The sequence below is a fragment of the Lepisma saccharinum genome, chromosome 24 (assembly GCF_977018435.1).
Source record: "Lepisma saccharinum chromosome 24, izLepSacc3.1, whole genome shotgun sequence".
NCBI classification, from domain to species: domain Eukaryota; kingdom Metazoa; phylum Arthropoda; class Insecta; order Zygentoma; family Lepismatidae; genus Lepisma; species Lepisma saccharinum.
In genome coordinates, this window is record NC_139252.1 from 29,019,085 (window position 1) to 29,038,858 (window position 19,774).

The 19,774-nt window shown below is 38.6% G+C and overlaps 1 protein-coding gene and 1 long non-coding RNA gene across 2 annotated transcripts in view; both read left to right on the top strand.

Annotated features, from left to right (window-relative positions):
• LOC145978095 (uncharacterized) overlaps positions 1-19,635 on the top strand; it is a 58,255-nt gene extending 38,620 nt beyond the window's left edge. Inside the window, exon 3 of the long non-coding RNA XR_014440656.1 lies at positions 19,610-19,635. This is a non-coding gene — a long non-coding RNA (uncharacterized LOC145978095). The remainder of the gene's footprint in view (positions 1-19,609) is intronic.
• A 27-nt stretch (positions 19,636-19,662) lies between these two features.
• Abd-B (Homeobox protein abdominal B) overlaps positions 19,663-19,774 on the top strand; it is a 328,595-nt gene continuing 328,483 nt past the window's right edge. The window contains exon 1 of the mRNA XM_083110535.1: positions 19,663-19,679. The gene's annotated coding sequence lies outside the window, so the exon portion shown is untranslated. The remainder of the gene's footprint in view (positions 19,680-19,774) is intronic.

Genomic DNA, 19,774 nt, shown 5'->3' on the forward strand with positions numbered 1-19,774 from the left:
TAGTTGATGATAGAAGAGAAGAGAAATTTTGTTGTAAATAGGATTCTTTTCATTTCGTTAGGAACCAATATAGTTGAAAATGTCACTTTCTTTCATGAAACCCTTGAAAATTAATTTTAATGCACTTTAGATTGTCTACGTAGTCTATGTAAACTACAACCCAATGTAATCTACGCGTAGATTACGTGTAGACAACGCATGTAGACGTAAACTTATAGTCTACGGCACGTCACTGATTTTTAATTACGTCCCTTGACGCCAACCAATACTAGCCTACAACCCGTTATTGACCGACCTGCATGTATCTAACTTGGAGGATGCCTGTAGCAAAATGCGGACAATAGAACAGATTTCCCATCTTTTATTATCGTGCGTTCAAGCGCAAATGCTGTGTAAACTGGCATTGTCATAGGTCTTCTCCTTATCAGCCAGCCCACGCCAAATGTGCATTGTGATAGCGAGGCGAGCTGCAGATAATACGCCGTGCCAGAGCAGATTAGACTAGCATGGCGTGCGTTTTTTGCTTCAATGAAACGGAACAAAAAATCGCATCATTTGCGGGTGAAATTCCACCACTTTTCTGGCGACAATTTTACGCGGTCGTTGTCGCGATAGAAATCTCAACAATTATCCCGGGAAGGGGTTTGAAGCGAAATATGAGCCGTTCGCATACGGGAGGTGACAATGCGAAGTCGAATTTCCCACGTTCCGAAGGCATCGCACGCCAATTCGTATCTTCATACTTTAAGGATTTAATGTGCGGAAAATATCTTCGTGTGTGGTACGCACCTTGTAAGATTTGGAGAACAATATTCCATTCATGGTGAAATTCGTAACACATCAACTTCAATTGTTTGGCTAGTGGCGTAGGAGAGTAAAAGTGGACAAGCCCCCACCCCTACAAAAAACTGAAAAAAATGTGTGTGTGTGTGTATAATTGCCTCCCAAGTAGCCGAATTGTTACCGCTCCTGCCTTTAATGCGAGCTGTCCCTCGTTCGATCCCCGGTGGGAATGCGAAGCCCAGTGAAAATACATATTTAAGTTTAGTTTACATATGAAACAGATAAATCAATCAACATATGTATACGTGTGTAATACACACACACACACACGCAATTAGAATACACACAGAACTTGGAATGTACGATTTTTAAATAAATTAAATTCCGGTCCAGTACAGAAAATCAACAAGCGTAAATTGGTTCTGGACCGTAAAGAACCTTTTTTATCTGTAAAGTATTCAATTCGGTCAAGGAATCTTTTTTCCCTCTTCCGACTCAATTTAAATACGGTCCGGAAACCCTTTTTCAATGAAACAATACGCAACTTGGATCGAATATAAATTGTGCGAGAAATAGGTTCCGGTTCTGCAGCGGAACAGAATTCACTCAGAGAACTAAATGCATCACATCGATCGATGCACCAGAATGCATCGATTGATGCACAAATGTGTGTTTTATGGCTTCTTCAAAGAATCAGATTCACGTTCAATGCATTTGGGTGCATTTTTGTATGTCGTGAAAGAAACACCAAAGTGCATCATTTGATTCAAGTGAGGATTCCTTTCAGTCGAGATGCACTTCAATGCATCAGTTGATGCGTTTTGATGCACCCATGGACGTCCGCAGGATTTTTTCCAGGGAGGGGCACGGAAGGTATTTTTTTCCAGGGGGGGGACAAACGAAGACAATTTTTTCCCAAAAATAGTATTGTTCTCTAAAACATTGCTTAAATTTGAATTTATGGTGTTCATGCAATAATTAACACATATTATTGTGGCTAAAATGAAATTTTATGTGTGAAATACATAATTTTTGGTTGACTTTCATTTTCCAGGAGGGGGCCACGGCCCCCCTTGCCCCCCCCTTCCGGACGCCCATGGATGCACCTGTAGCTCAGACCAAACGTTTGAGTGCATCATCCAAAAAGATGCAGGAAGGTACATCACGGAACATCAACAGATGCACTGAAGTGCATCTCGACTGAAAGGAATCCTCACTTGAATCAAATGATGCACTTTGGTGTTTCTTTCACAACATACAAAAATGCACCCAAATGCATCAAATGTGAATTTGATTCTTTGAAGAAGCCATAAAGCACACTTTAGTGCATCAATCGATGCATTCTGGTGCATCAATCGATATGATGTATTTAGTTTTCTGTGTGTTGTGTTAATCGTGGCGATGAGTGATGGACTGATGAAATATATGGCGAGGCAAACAGGATACCTAGGGTTCGAGCCTGCGACGTCTGGCGGCGTAGCGCCTTACGCTGACCACTCCTGGCTTGTGCACTCAGAGAACTAAATCCATCAGAATGCATCGATTGATGCACTAAAGTGTGTTTTATTGCTTCTGCGAAGAATCAGATTCACATTTGATGCATTTTGGTGCATTTTTGTGTGTTGTTAAACACCAAAGTGCATCATATGATGAAAGTGAGGATTTCTTTCAGTCGAGATGCACTTTAATGAATCAGTTGATGCAAGGTGCATCAAAACGCGTCAAGGTGCATCAAAAAACATCATCTGATGCATTGAAGTGCATCTCGACTGAAATAAATCCTCACTTGCATCACTGTGATGCATAGAATATTGGTGATTCTTTTACGACATACAAAAATGCACTAAAGTGAATGAAATGGAAATCTGATTCTTCGCAGATGCCATAAAACGCACTTTAGTGCATAAATCGACATGATGCATTTAGTTTTCTGTGTGTGGGATATCCCAATTTGCAAAATGGGTCAACTGACCCGTTCCCCCGCCTTTCTTGCGACGCTAATGAAATTCAGCCTTGAAATTTTGGCAAGCTTAACGCTGAAAACCATGAATTATATATATGTCGTGTTTCTGAAGCAACCGCCCAGTAACAACTTACGCAAATAAATACTCATGTATAAATACAACTCGTGGCCAAGCTTTGAAATCTTCGTACAACCACATCGCATCCGGTTTTTTTCCGTTAATTTTCAACTTTCCGCTTCCAAAGTGCTCAATTAACTTTATATACAGATTTGGTTGGCCTTAAGTAACGATAAACGACTATATAAATTCTGGTCTTTAGTTTGAACATGTCAGGTCCGCCTTTAGATTGGGATAAAAGGGGAATGGAGGGGGGGAGTGTGATTCCGTTGTTTAATCTTGAAGCGTAGGGGCACCTGTTTTGGGTGGATTGTCTATTTATTTATTTTCTTTTTTTCTTTGAATTCCACTCTGAAAACTTTTCCACCATTAATTAGCTTCATTTTCTCATCAGAGGAGGTGTATGTTTTTATTCTTTTATGCCCCTCATAAAATACAAATGAGAAATGTTTTTTGTTTAACTGTGACTCTCTAACTCCACGTGTCCTAATAGCCCTTTAAAAAAGAGCCCAAAGTAATGGAATCAACAGGTGTTGTGCTTTTTCAAGGATGTTAATTATATATATATAGCTATATATATATATAATTAAGAAAGTAGGCTTAATTCAGGAAATGCATGTTACTTCTCTCTTCATAAACTTTTGTCTTCTCGTTTAATATCTAAGAAACTAAAAGTTAAAATATACAAAACAGTAATTTTGCCTGTAGTATTATATGGGTGTGAAACTTGGTCCCTTACATTGAAAGAGGAACATAAATTGAGAGTATTTGAAAATAAGATCCTTAGGAAAATATTTGGACCTAAAAGGGATGAGGAGACAGGTGAGTGGAGAAGGTTACATAATTTAGAACTACATAATTTGTATTCATGTCCAGACATTATTAGAATAATTAAATCAAGAAGACTTAGGTGGGCAGGCCATGTGGCACGAATGGGAGAGGAAAGAGGAGTTTACAGGATTCTTGTTGGGAAACCTGATGGTAAGAGACCAGTAGGAAGGCCAAGACGAAGATGGAGGGACAACGTGGAGATGGACCTAAGGGAAATCGGTAGGGATGGAAAAGAGTATATAGATCTTGCTCAAGATAGGGACAGATGGAAGGCCTGTGTTGCTGCAGCCATGAACCTTCGGGTTTAAGAAGGCTAGAGAGTTAGTTAGTTAGTTAGTTAGTTAGCTATATATATATATATATATATATATATATATATATATATATATACGTATATATATATATATATAGTATAGTATCTAGAAATGAGGCACCAAGGGTCTCAGAAATAATAATATAGGTAATATAAGGTTTTTTGTTGAAAATCGCTCCCCTGTGCGATGAAGGCGTATAGGGGTGTGGAGTTAGGGCCCCACACTTTCTTGATCTCGGCCGAAGATGGGGGTGATGTGATCAGCACCACGCCCCTGGCCGCCTTCACCCCACAGTTTCCTCCAGTTACCCACTTTATACGACGGTGCCACTTGTACAGGTGGAAAACAAATCCCGGTTCTTCACCGCCGGGATTGAACCCGGGTCTCTCGCATGGCAGTCAGTCGCCCTAACGACTTTTCTTTTAAGGAATACCCCTATGCGGTAGTATACCCCGACAAGCACAAACATCCATATCCTAGTCGGGATTCGAACCCTGTCCCTCTGGCTTCGTAGCGCGCTGCGGTGACCACTCCGCCACGGAGACGAACTACGACATCTACTGCAACTCAATATAAAGATTTACGTTAAAATAATTATGTTAAACTAAATTAAAATATTATTAATTAAAATATGTAAATTATTTGATTAATATCGTTTTGTTGTCATTACATAAATAGGTAACATAGACGGTATAAGACTGGATATGAAAGTGAGGACGTGTTCATTATCTAACTTACGTGTAGCTAAGATTATAAAAATTTGAGTAAACCAACTGCCCTTGCAAGGAAATTAATATCAAACAGATAACGAATTCAATATTTTTTTGGATGACAAATTGGATGTTATATCCAGTTCCTGATTAATATTTTATGCACATTAATGTAAGTAGTAATGTGCTTAAACATTCTTTAGTACTGTTCTTCAAAGTTCTGTGATCAGCAACAACAATTACAAAAACAATTACATTTTCATTATTTAACTAGGGATTCCGGAGGAGAGACCCCTCTGTCCCCACTAAATACGCCCTTCCTATATATTTTTTTCATTGTCGTTAACTTTCCGGGCAAACCACTGGCGAGACTCGGGGTACTGGTTCTTTTATATTTTCTCAAGTTTACACACCCGGATAACTAAATGCATCATATCGATTGATGCACCAGAATGCATCGATTGATGCACTAAAGTGTGTTCTATGGCTTCTTCAAAGAATCAGATTCACATTTGATGTATTTGGGTGCATTTTTGTATGTCGTGAGAGAAACACCAAAGTGAATAATTTGATTCAAGTGAGAATTCCTTTCAGTCGAGATGCACTTCAATGCATCAGTTGATGTTCCTTGATGCACCTTCCTGCATCTTTTTTGATGATGCGCTTAAACGTCTGGTCTGAGCTACAGAGTTGAACCGCGAACGGGATTAAGCGCGAAAGAGCACAACCGCGAAACGTAACACAGGATAAAACGCGAAAGGAATAAGAGCGAAACAGAACAAGCGCGAACGGAATAAACGCGAAGGAACAAGCGTGTAAAGTTTAACCGCGAAACTGATTAATCACGAAACCAAAATTTAACACCGCAATAAGCGCGAAAGAAACAACTACGAAAGGGATTAATCGCGAAACGAAAATTTAAACCGGAATAAGCGCGAGAGGAACAATCGCGAAAGGGAATAACTGCGAAACCAAAATTGAACACAGGAATAAGTGCGAATGGAATAACAGCGAAACGGACTAAGCGCGAAACCAAAATTGAACACCGGAATATGCGCGAAAGAAACAACCGCGAAAGGGATTAAGCGCGAAACCAAAATTGAACACCGGAATAACCGCGAAAGGGATTAATCGCGAAACGAAAATTTAAACCGGAATAAGGCGAGATAAACAATCGCGAAAGGGAATAACTGCGAAACCAAAATTGAACACAGGAATAAGTGCGAAAGGAACAACCGCGAAAGGGATTAACCGCGAAACCAAAATTGAACACCGGAACAAGCGCGAAAGGAACAACAGCGACACGGAATAAGCGCGAAAATATTAAGCCCGAAACGGATTAAACGCGAACGGAATAGCCGCGAAGAAACAAGCGCCAAAGGAACAACCGCGAAACTTATTAACAGCGAAAATTCCACTTTCGCGCTTAACCCCTTTCGCGGTAGTTCTGGCGACCCTTATTTTGCACAAAATCATGTTTCCCTTCTTCGGGGAGGAGGGATTCTAAGGTTGCTGCTAGAGATGACAACCGTAGGCCTAATTGGCTGTTTGACAGAAAGTTTCTTCGCAGGTAAAGGCGTTCTCCGCAACGGCTGTATCGTGGCGGTACCGTGGGCCTACCCTGTTTCGGCAACCATAGAATCCCTCCTCCCCGAATGGGGGTCGGGATGTAAGCATTGCCCACCATTTCACCTTGTGCGTTCTCGAACAGCCAAGAGATTATTAAGACAAGCTCACTAACAAGCCGAGCACGCCCTGACAGACCTTGCGAAAGGATACCAGCAAATTAAGTAACGAATTTTCAAGCACGGGGAGAAAGAAGGCAAGGCGGCGTTTTATATGGCGAAGAGGTTCTTTGCCCACGCACTCGCTTGACGTCTTTGTCTTGGCGACTGACGGCCACGAATTATTCCGTATAATTATATACAATGTTAAGGGATATGAACGCCCACCGGATCGTTACATGTTCGCTGTGATTTGTGGTCTGATTCTTCCATTGCTACCTTGCCCGGTCGGGATATTTCCTTTGTCTGCCGAGCTGTATCAGCAAGTGGTCCAGGCAGTGGAGGATTTTTCACCAATGGGAAGAGCCGGTTGAGAGGTTAGACGTCTCATGTTTTAACCCCCCCTTATTACACTTCCCCACACCCCGCCCCTGTCTACGCACTTCAGGATGGCTATTTTTCTGCAGGTGTACCCCCTGGCTTGATCACAAGTTCGCGTTCGGCGGTATTCGTTTGGGACAGTGTTTCCAACCGAAAGAGTTTTTGCCCGGATTTAGTGTCAAAGTTTGATTTCGATCCTTGTTTATGTTGCGTCGCTTTTCCTGCCACTTTTAGTTAGTCGCGACGATGAGGATCATATGTTGTAATTGATGAAGGTACCCACACAATGAACATCCATGACAAGGCCGGGATTCGAATCCGATACCCCTGATGTCGTTGCGCGCTGTGCTGCCCACTTCGCCACATAGGTGTCGGTGTCAACAAGTTCACTTTACTCGTACAGGCTACAAACGGTACCCAAATTGAGTCAGTTAACACAAATATTGTTTTCACTCCAGTGACACATAAAAATGGTTCGAAACTCTGGTATCTAGGAACTTGGGGCAGGGGTAATAACCTCAAGGCGGGCAGATTATATGATTTCGGTTATAAACCGGCAACGAAAGGGTGGAAATTTTGGTGTCCTATATTTGCTTCTGACGATTTTCTTCAAAATAGCAAATTTGTTCCCCGCGCAATGATCCAGCTGTAATGCAAATTTACCGGGAAAGTATACCAGTATTAATTTAGGATATTTTTTAAAAGATTAAAATTTTATTTGAGGGGGGCAGGACCCCCCTGGCCCCTCCCCTAACGACCTTGGCTGGAAGTGTGAGACACACACTTTTCGAACACCTTGGGACATTCTTAGCACATACTCGAAAACATTCTAAACTAAACGCAGTCCCGGAACATCCCGTTATGTCTTTCGAGTCTGCGGTCCACTACTTCTTTAAAAGTTGCTCCACAATTGTCTTCATGGTGCTGAATCAAGGTTAAAATGTTGTAGTTCTACCTGTGATTGAACCGGGGACCGCTCTAACCAAAGGCTACGTTGAAGCTAGAACAGTGCATGACGTTTTTTATTATCGCCTATAATAGATTACCGCTAGGATACAGCATGCAGCCATTATTCAAGTTCGCGTATTGGAAACTTTTCATAGGTATTTTCAGCGCATTTGTTTGTGATTATTATCATATTTCTCACAGTTTTGTTTTCGGCAACTTTTTATTACGAATATGACTTTCCAGAAATTATGTAATGAAAATTCGTATATACACAGAAAAAACTGGTTTGTTTGGAATTACCAAAAAAGTTTGGTTGAGCTGTTTGGTTATGCTTTTTCTTTCCGATAACCAAATGTTGCTTGTAATTACTAAATAATTTTGTTTAAGAATACCAAAAAATTTGGTCAGACAAAATATGGTACTCGTAAACAAAATGATACAGATGTAGGTAAAGAGAAACAAAACGTTTGGTTAAATTTACTATATGTGCGTGAGCGTGCTTTCGAATTTGAAAACACGATTGTCCAGTTTCGTCGAGTGTAGTATGAAAGTCCCTTGTCGAAAATTGAAACTCGTGTAGATAGGTAATTACTCGAAGCGAGTCTTTATGTTGCTGTGTAACCTAATATTCTGAAAAAAAGTTCAGAATATACTTACTTTATACTGAGTTTCCTACACCGGCCGCTAGATGGTTCTGTCAAAATATGTACAAGAAACATAAGTTTTTGTACAACAAATAATGGTACGTTTGATTGTAATCATAGTGAAAAATTGTGCTTTAACACTCTTCGAAAGATATGTGAACACCAAAGCTACAAATTATAAGAAAATTTACTGCAGTGAATAAAAGTGAATCTCCCATGAGCAACCTTTTGATTCTGTACTATATAAGTACAAGGTAAGTGTGTCGGAAAAACAAACGCTCGAAAATCGCTTAGTTCGCGTGAAATTACTTTCTATTCTGAATGTGTATTTTGAGATCAGTTAGTTTCTACAAATTATCCACATTATAACATAAGTAATTGTGAATAAATTATTTAACAAATCGTTTGGTAATTTTGACTAAATTTGATTTTCCTAAACAAATGGGCTACATTTTGTTACATTTACCAAAATAATATTTGGTTTTCGTAACCAAAAAATTGTTTAGGACAAATATTTTGGTAATGGTGAACAATTGTTTGGTTGATGCCTATTTAAACAAACGTTTTGTTCACCACTACCATTTTTTTTGGTTAATCCAAGCAAACATTTTTCTGTGTGTACACAAAACATTAGTGGATTAAACTATTAAAATTGCACTGGAGTTCTTCAGGTGCCATCTATCGTTCGTTTTATAATCTAAGCAAACTACCTCCACGAGCGGCTAAGGACACCCTTAGCAACTTGAAAATACAATGCTAACAGCACCAAACCTGACCTGCTTAACCTATCCATATAATAGCAAAAATAAGCATGTAAATAGGTTAGTCAGGTTAATTTTGGTTTATTTGTGCTGATACGTTGATAAATTTGGTGCTGTTAAATTGTATTTCCAAGTTGCTAAGGGTGTCCGTAGCCGCTCGCGACTACCTCCAATTGGACATTTCTAAAAATTTGGTTGGCAACTCTGATTTAGTCTTGACAGCCGCTTCGAAAAATCACCTAGACGCTTGCAGTTGGTTAAAAAAGAAAAGAGTTGAAAATATATGGATCCTCCTCGCATACCATGTTATTACCAGCAGACATTACGAGGATATTTCATATGTAAATTCTCTTCGCGGACGTGGAGTCCCCATTACCGCTTTTTTTACCCCCCTCCGGTTTGAAAAATTGCGCCTAATTTAAGGTGTATACCCCGGCATCGCTTTCGAAAGGGCGGCGTTTTTGGAACGGCAGGTGCATCGGGCTCTAGGAACCGTCGGACTCATTGGAGAGAATATTTCAAACTGGTGGAGAGGGAATAATTACAAGAACCAGAGGATGGCTTGTTCTTCAACCGAAACATGTGCTCATGTTCCACTGTTGCCTTGTTTTTTGTGGTCTCCAGAAGCCACACCTCTTTGCCCACTCTTTTCGTCTCCCGAACCAACCTTGTATGGGTGCTTCATCCAAGGAATCCTCTTTTACATCTATTAAAGTTGCTGCCTGACTGCTTTACGATAGTCCATTGGTCATCAGGGGTTAGGGGCAACCTGTCCGTTTCTATTAGGGGACAACCTGGAAGGTGTATATAAGTCTGCTAAGAGGATTCCAAGTCTTGAGAAGAATGGGAAAGATTTTCCGAGCTTACCAGATGGTCCTGCGGGAAGAAAAGACACGTTACGGACCCTCCCCCCTGTTTTTTGTGAACCCCTTAAGGCTGAGTCACTCGCAGAATTGATATAATTAAGCCGCCTATTCTATGAGCGGAGCAGGACTGCTGCGATGTTATAGGTTTAAAAATATGTGACTGATCACGTCCGCAGTGTATGAATCGCTTCTCAGGTGAAGCCCTTCTGCCACGGAGGGGTATTGTTGCAGACACGAGAGCCAAGATAACGTCCTTGATACAAACAAAAGCGAATCTCTAGGGGAGGAGGCAGACATCTCTCGCTCAACCACTTTTTTTTCCGTTTCTCCCCCTTGCTCCATTTTGAAAGCAAACTCTTTTCGAACTTGCTCTGCCCGTACGCTGTTTCTCCCAAACAGTGTCATTTGTAAGCAAGGCAAGGAGTCGAGATGGGGGGGGGACAAGAAGTGGGGGGGGGGGGTAGCTAGAGGAAAAGACTAAAAAGTCAACAACTGATGGAACATCTCCAAGAGAGAGAGAGCTAGAGTGTGTGTGTGAGAGAGGGGAGACGAGAGAGCAGTCTCGTGTTGGTATCTCAAGGAAGATAGTTTTCTCAGCGATTTCATGTCTACTCCTAAGCCTGGCTGGACGAAATCCTTTTAAAGAGACCTACAAACTCATAAAACTCGCATACGCCCGACTCCAGACTATTGTGTGGAACTTATTTCGGACTCTCTGAGAATTTCGTGTGCATGTGTGTGCATGTGTTTGTGTCTCCGCGCGAATGTGTTTATATGCAATACCAGTGGAACAGCGGTGCTTTTTTGTTTCACCATTCTCTCCTTTAGATTCATTCTTTCCGGAACTGAAGTTCGATCTTTTCGACTTTTAATGTTCACTATTATCGGTGATGTGGAAGTAGTTTCGCCCGGGGGAAACTTTCCCAAGTGCATGGCAACATTGAAGATAACGGTGCAGCAGGCAGACGCCCCCTACCTGTTTGTTGGTGCTCTTGCAAGAAGTAAGTCCTAGTTTTTAATTGCGCTATAAAGATGCTTCATGGTGGTTCCTTTTCCTGGCGGTAGATGGCAGTGGGAGTTGCCAAATTGTTTTCAGTCGGTGCCGGAATGTCTGTGGCACTTTCACAAAGCAAATTCGAAAATATTATTGCATCAATTATGATTTCTATAATGAAATGCACATGTGTATAACTGTTTTCGTTATTTTTCTAAGAGGTTAAAATTATGAACTAGCTATAGCAGGACAAATTGAACAGCATTAATATAAATAATTGACTAAATCATATGAATTCATATATCACCCCTGATTCATAAATTTAACCTTCCAAATAGTGAAGTACCTTTGGAGTATATAATTAACACGATAGAACGTCACATTTCCAAGGTTGTATGGTATATGCAAAGTTTCTTCAAACCTCAGTTATATAGTACATATGTAGCTTATATTCTGGTCTATTACCAAGTTTAAAACATCCGTTATACTTATACTCTAATTTATTTCCAACTGAAAAACTGACAAAATTTTGAAAAGTTTGGATAACTCGAAGTCTTTTAATTCGAAGGTGCAATTTTTTGGTCCTTTGAACTTGGAAGTTGAAAGTAGCTCTCTCACTTGAACTATGGTAGTATATGACTATTCGAATATAAATGGTGCCAGAAGATGTTAGTGCTTTTTTACTACCTCTTCCTTCTCAACAATATGGTTAGTTGCTTGCAGTAGCTGTGATTGGGTGCAACAACTGAGAGGCAAGAACAGTTTACGTTCTCTAAGGGGCAACTGTCCCCAACGCCCCCACTAATCTCCGCCACTGGTTGCTTGGACTTGACGATTGCAGATATAATAATCGCACACTCAAAGATAAAATAAACAGGTGCTACCTTTTATATATTCATAGTCATTTTCTACATGATATAATTACCATAGTTAATGCACATTGAAGTGTTCAAAATAATTAGTCGAAATAGTTAACCATTCAAGATGGAGCTTATTTACGTGTGAAAGCTTTCTTGTGCGCAAAACGTAATGTTTTTGAAGCTTTCAAAACGCGTTCTGCCGTCGTATTTTCTATCCCAGCACGAATATTAGAAATAGAGGATTTTTTGAGTGAACTACATGTAATCATACCACAAGTAGAATTATGGGAGCGGAGAGGATAACATTTCCGTGCATCTCTTTCGATCCATCAATCAAAAGAAACTTCAGTTTAACGAAATTCCGATATTTTTTTTCTGATACAGTAAAACCTCGTTAATCCGGATCCCGATAACCCGTACTTCGCTTAATCCGGACAGGCCAAAAAAAAAAAAGCAGAGTGCAAGGTTTTAAATGTGGCTAGAAGTCAACAACTTCCACACCAAGAGTTCCGAGTGATGCAGAGCCAGGTCCGTTGGGCACATCATCATAATATGGGTAATATTGTATCCGGATTAACGAGGTTTTACTGTATTTATATCTTATACAGCAAGTGCCTTTATAGACACCTGATATACCGGTACATTTTATACACTTTAATTCTAGAACAGTTCTTTACAGTCACAAGTTTTTATTCAAGATCTTACGCTTCCCATTTATTGTTATTAAAATCAAAATTTCCGCTGTATAAGATTGTTAAATATAGTAATTAGTTACAATTAACTCTCAATTTTTATGTACCGTAGCTCAGACCAAACTTTGAACTGCGTCATCAAAAAAATGCAGGAAGGTGCATCAAAATGCATCAATTGATGCATTAAAGTGCATCTCGACAGAAAGAAATCCTCGCTTTCATCACATGATGCACTTTGGTGTTTCTTTTACGATGTACAAAAATGCATCAAATCTGAATCTGAATCTTCGCAGAGGCCATAAAAAACACTTTAGTGCATCAATCGATACGATGCATTTAGTTTTCTGTGTGTAGGATGACTGTCATGCGGAAGATATCCGTTGATATTCCTCCACGCCTTCAAGGTACGGTGCAATGCATGGAAAGTAACTTTATTTTATTTAACCATTATGTAATCCTTCTGAATACAATATATGTACACCCACATTTACTGTTGCTGTTTAAGCCAAGCGTCAGGTTAACCTTGCAGCAGGTTTTCGCATATGTAGATCCAAACGTGCGCGCAAGAATATAGTTCCACTGAGACGGGTTCTATTCCGACACAACTGCATACTTGCAAGAACACAGTTATTTGATTTGTAAAATACAGACAAAATAATACATCCATTAGCAGGTGTGGACTTGATCGGTTGCAATCACTGTGCAGACGAACTTGGATCCGCAGATTCGCCAACTGGAGTTTGTATTGAGCTCAGGAATCCCTGAAGCCCAAGTGCGAGTCGAGCAAGACTGAATACGTTGCAGAGCGCGTGGAATCCGTGAAACCAGTGTTGCACATCCCACTATTTTAACCCTATGTTTATTGTGATTAATAATCGTGCTATACAGCGGCGAGAATAGCTGAATCAAGCAAGGTTTCCTGTTCAGCGAGTGTTATTGTGGGCTTCATCCGAAGGGAAAAGCTCTTCAAATCAAGCAAGTTGTTTAAAATGCATAATCCTCCTTACGGAAACAAGATCAAAGTAAAACAGGCCGTGAGGTGATTTGCCGTCAATGGGCGCACGAACTGTATCCCGGGTGTTGAATGATTTGCGGTTTGAGTTTAGGAAGAGGAAACGATTGTTTGTTGTTTGACTACAAAAGAATGTCCCCGGTATTAAAAGATATCACCGTGAGAAGAAACATGTTTATTATTTGGACCAGACGTGCTTTAACTCTGGGAGGGGCGTGGGCGTTATATTGATTTTTTTAATATATATATCACCATGCAAAACCACCGCCAGGGCTGAAGAAACCGACGAGAAAGGGAGAGGGGAAGGGGGAGGCTTATTGTTTCACCCACTGACGGCAATGACGTCTTTGTTGAAGGCGCATATATTTACTGTTCCGTGCAAGGAAAGGGATGGATGATTAGCAAGAAATGGACAGACCAAGATTTGAATCCTGGTTTAGTGAAGTGATTCATAAATTGTAACCAGAATAATAGCAGCAGACAATGCACCTGATTGTATATATCCACAATAACAAATCATACTTTTTTTTTGCTGGTATAACTTGAAGTGCGTGTGTCTTACAGTAACAAAGGTTTTCATAAACGTATTTTTTTATAAACCAAAAACAATAATTTGTCATTAAATTCAAGAGGGCCTGTCGTTGTTTACTTATATCTTTGTTTATTTTTATTTTTGCGTGCTCGAAATATACACACATGCTCATGGGCGTCCGGAAGGAGGGGCAAGGGGGCCGTTCCCTCCCTGGAAAATGAAAGTCAACCAAAAATTATGTATTTCACACATATAATTTCATTTTAGCCACAATAATATGTTAATTATTGCATTAACACAATAAATTCAAATTTAAGCAATGTTATTAGGGAACTACACTCTTTAGGGGGAAATGTGACTTGTTTGCCCCCCTGGGAAAAATACTCTCATGTTTCGAAGATATTTCGCATTTATATTAAGTAATGACACATTTTTTAAAATAATTTATGCGCCGAAAGTACTTCTAAAATGTTATGTTTCAGGAGACAAAAAGAAACACAAATATATTCCGCTTGACATGCATGCGGGTTTTGATGTGTTGTGCGGTTGGCAATACTGTAGATTTTCTCAGTGTCTGCGATGTAAGCAGCTCGGCGGTTGAGGCAAGACTGGCACGGAAGATTCTGTGCTCAGTTCCCGCGCGGATTGATACATAAAACCTGCTGCAAGGTTAACCTGACGCTTGGCTTAGGTAATTGTAGAGAACCAGTACCAGAAAGAGATGCATTACAAAATTGTACTATATTAGGTATAATTTACGATACGTGATAAAGTTCATTGTGAAAACAAACAAACCAGTGCTGTAATATAAAATATTTAAAAGATTTATGTTGTTAGTGGATTACTCATGAAAAAATTTATTCTAGATTACAGTTTCTCCCATTTTTTCGCTCATACTCTTGAAAAGAGAGAAGTAGTTATGTGGTAAGTTGGTAATATATTGTAATCTGCTCCAAAAATTAATCTAACGCCATCTTACGGTAATAATTTCCATTGTGGAGTTCTTTTGTTTTTCCTATACATAATTCCATTGAAATTATTTCAGAAAATTTGATCCGTTTAAATTAAGCATTAATAATGCCGAGTTTCATAACAAGTAACTTGTAATTTTGTTTCAACTGATGGATTCACTTTTTTGTGTGTGTTTTCTCTGTATGAACGAGCTTACTTGTTATGAACAGCAGCCAAAACACCAAATCAATCAATTATTATGAACATTGTTTAAGTATTGATGCATTGGTGCATAGGTTAATAGCCCTATTGATAATATATAATTTCGGGCTGAGCCAATACCGCTTTCACTAATACCGATACCAATAATCTCGCCGATACCTATGCTTGAAAAGTTGTAATAATTAAAGGTTGTTCAGAAAATGGATTAATATTAGTGTGTACTCTACTTTTCATGCATCATTTTATCAAGATTATTGCTTTAAAATATTCAATAATTACATCAGAACATTAAATTATATGTTATGTTATTACTAGGTCTCGAATCTTAGGTTTTTGATTAGAAAATTAATATTTTTGATGATTGCATAGATATATTTATTAAAATTTCTCACGGTTCCATTGAAATTTTGTTTTTGACAATTGTACCTTATTAGTATTTTTCAGAATCTTTGAACCATTTTAAGTTTTTTTGAACCTACTTCAGGATTTTTGAAGCTATTTTAATATTTGTTGAAACTATTTTAGAATTTTAGGACCTATTTTAGGATTTTAGGACTTATTTTAGAATTTTTAGGACGTATTTTAGAATTTTTAGGACCTATTTTAGGATTTTAGGACCTATTTTAGAATTTTAGGAACTAATTTAGGATTTTAGGACCTATTAGAATTTTAGGATTTTTAGGACCTATTTTAGGATTTTTAGGCCCTATTTTAGAATTTAGGACCTATTTTCGAATTTTAGGACCTATTTTAGGATTTTAGGACCTATTTTAGGATTTTTAGGACCTATTTTAGGACCTATTTTAGGATTTTAGGACCTATTTTAGGACCTATTTTAGAATTTTTAGGACCTATTTTAGAATTTTAGGACCTATTTTAGAATTTTTAGGACCTATTTTAGGATTTTTAGGGCCTATTGTAGAAATTTTAGGACCTATTTTAGAATTTTTAGGATTTTTAGGGCCTATTGTAGAAATTTTAGGACCTATTTTAGGATTTTTAGGACCTATTTTAGGCCCTATTTTAGAATTTAGGACCTATTTTCGAATTTTAGGACCTATTTTAGAATTTTAGGATTTTTAGGACCTATTTTAGAATTTTTAGGACCTATTTTAGAATTTTAGGACCTATTTTAGGATTTTAGGACCTATTTTAGAATTTTTAGGACCTATTTTAGAATTTTTAGGACCTATTTTAGGATTTTTAGGGCCTATTGTAGAAATTTTAGGACCTATTTTAGGATTTTTAGGACCTATTTTAGAATTTCTAGAGCTTATTTTAGAAACCTAAAGGTACATTATTTAGAACTTAAAAATCCGAGGTCTGGTTATTACAAAAAGTAAGTTTTTCTCACATGCTTGATATGCATTTTTTTTTGCTTTTTGATGCATTTACTTCTCTGTATGTAGGTTAGGTTCTGACACAGAAAGGGTTTCTGAAGTGAGCTTGTATTGCACCGGGAGATGGGGGTGGTGGCACTTGCGCTGGTGTGGGTGAAACAGGGTGGAGAAGAAGAAAATGAGGCAAAGTGCATTTCTGCCTCGGCTTTTATGGAAGTGTGTGAGTTTATGCGAACATAAATCAATCCTGTGCTTATTGTGTTGAACCCGACCAGTCTATATACCGGCCGGGCGTGACAAGCTTGCTCTCCCTCGGGGGAAAAACATGCATTCATCTCCTGATTTACACTGATTCCCGTTCACGGTCGGAAAAAATGAGCGTCGAAAAAAAAATAATATAATAAATAATGGAGAAAATACGTATCCATCGGGGGGATGCATAACAATGTGGTGTTGTGGAGGGGGTTGCAAGATCGTAATCAGTGAAAGGGGTTAATGAAGGATGTGATACATGTCACCTTGGAGATATGTATCTTTCAGAATTTACCGGATAAATTTGTGCAACGGCACAAATTTATTATTATTTAATTAAGATTTCTGGAATGAAGATCGTGGCGGACTGCTTAGCACAGCACGGTCCCGGGTTCGAATCCAGCTTGCACACAGAGAACTAAATGCATCATATCGATTGATGCAACATAATGCATCGATTGATGCACTAAAGTGTGTTTTATGGCTTCTTCAGAGAATCAGATTCACATTTGATGCATTTTTGTATGTCGTGAAAGAAACACCAAAGTGCATCATTTGATTCAAGTGAGGATTTATTTCAGTCGAGATGCACTTCAATGCATCAGTTGATGTTCCTTGATGCACCAGAATGCATCTTTTTGGATGATGCTGGAAGGTGCATCAAGGAACATCAACCGATGCATTGAAGTGCATCTCGACTGAACGGAATCCTCACTTGAATCAAATGATGCACTTTGGTGTTTCTTTCACGACATACAAAAATGCATCAAATGTGAATCTGATTCTCTGAAGAAGCCATAAAACACACTTTAGTGCATCAGTCGATGAATTCTGGTGCATCAATCGATATGATGCCTTTAGTTCTCTGAGAGTGGGCATGTGTGTTCTTTGTGAGCATCTCTTCGTCAATTTCATAATATCATCACACATCCTTCGTCGCGATTAGCCAACACTGGCAGAGAAGCGACGCTATACATAACAGAAATGAAACGAAATCAAGGTGCTCCATCGAAAATTGACAAAAAGTATAGAGAGACAATTGTTAATGCTCAATTGAAATTGATGTTAATGACGAATAAGGGACCAATACCGCTAAATTCCAGGCAAAAATTGTATTCTTTATTATTTTGGAGGATTTTCTGTGTCTTTAGACGAATCGTGGTGACGAAAATTAGTAAAGATTTGATTAACCCTCGAAATACCAAGCAAGACAAAACCCACGCAATACCAATGGGGTACATTTTAGCCCCCATGATTTTATTTATTTGTTTCGCGTTTAAAATGAGGGTTTTTCAAATAACATACAGAGAGTATTTTTATAATGTATTTCCCAAGTTACAAGTATAAATAATATGTAATAAACACAGTCATTTATATTCATGTTCTATACGTAGCTTTCATGATTTTGAATGATTAATGATTTTGAATGATACAATAGAAACAAACATGAAGAAGCACGTAATCCAAGAATAAATGAAAATGTAGTTGACACACAACTTTTCTAATGCCCAAAACACTGCATTTACTTTCATTATTAGAATACCAATGGGGTACATTTTGGACCCCAGACACAAAAAGAACTTTTACTCTAACAAATATTTCGAGAAAGGTCACCTTTTACTACTTGTCATTTACATTAAACCAAAAAATTCAGCTACAATAAAATCCCATTTTCGTAACTAAAAACAAGAGAAAATACAGCCACAAATATATGCGTGGGGTACAAAATGTACCCCTTTGGTATTCCGAGGGTTTAAATTGATAATAGTACACCATACACACATGTCATATCTATAGGCTGGCAGTCGAAACTATGTAACGTCCATGCCTAGATATAGAGTCGTGTTACTCGACGATCTCAAACATCAATGTGTCTTCCCGTTTCACCAAATACCCTTTCGCCGATCGGCCCAGAGGCGCATTATACCAGATTTTTCGAAGAGAATTACAGCTTCATCAAACATATTTAAGGGAGGGAATTTTCGGTCCGCTGGAAATTTCGAGGTATTCTAGGCAGAAGTTTTACACGTGGCGCAACAGCCCTTGAGGGCCAGGGCCAACCTATCGACTGTCGGCAGGTGGGACCGTGGGGAATAATTCAACCAGTTCCAGGCTGACATTTGAGATGTGTCAATTGATGGGTTATTCTTAGTGCATGATTTGGACATATTTTTCCATTCATGTAATGTTATTAGATGCAAAATTCTGTAAAACATTATATTTTATCGGATTTGTCTGTAAAGGAGTTTTAACTGATATGTTGTCACACTATCATACATTTTAACATTATTTTATGTATTAACATTAACATTATTGTTAATATTTGTGTATATTATTAACATTATCTTTGTGTACAATACGTTCAGCATAAATGGGACTTAGGTCCTGTGATGGACAAACAAAGGAATTAAATGCATTAAGAGTGTAATTTTGTTATATTTGAAATGATCTTGTCTGATCTTCCCAATTGATGCATTTTAGTGCATCACACGGAACACCAGCTCATAACAGTCTCATTTTATGCATTTCTGGGCGTATTTCGACACACCAAAAAGTGCATAATTTGCACTTTATGCACGTAAATGTGTTATTTGGATCATTGTCAATTAACACGTTTTGGGTTAAGTGTTGTTGTTTTTTGAAATGAACAATATATTCCTGAGGTTATGTCATTATCAACTTATTAATTTTTACTCCCTGTATTATTTTAGGCTCAACAAAGACGATGGAGTAGACGGAACGAGAAAATTTGACACCACCACTTCTTACATTCAACATACGGTAAGTACTCATTTTCATTTGGTTGAAATTCAGTTCTTCGTTTCTTTTATGATGCTGTTTACCTGTGTACAGACCGTTCTTTTGTTTCAATGTGC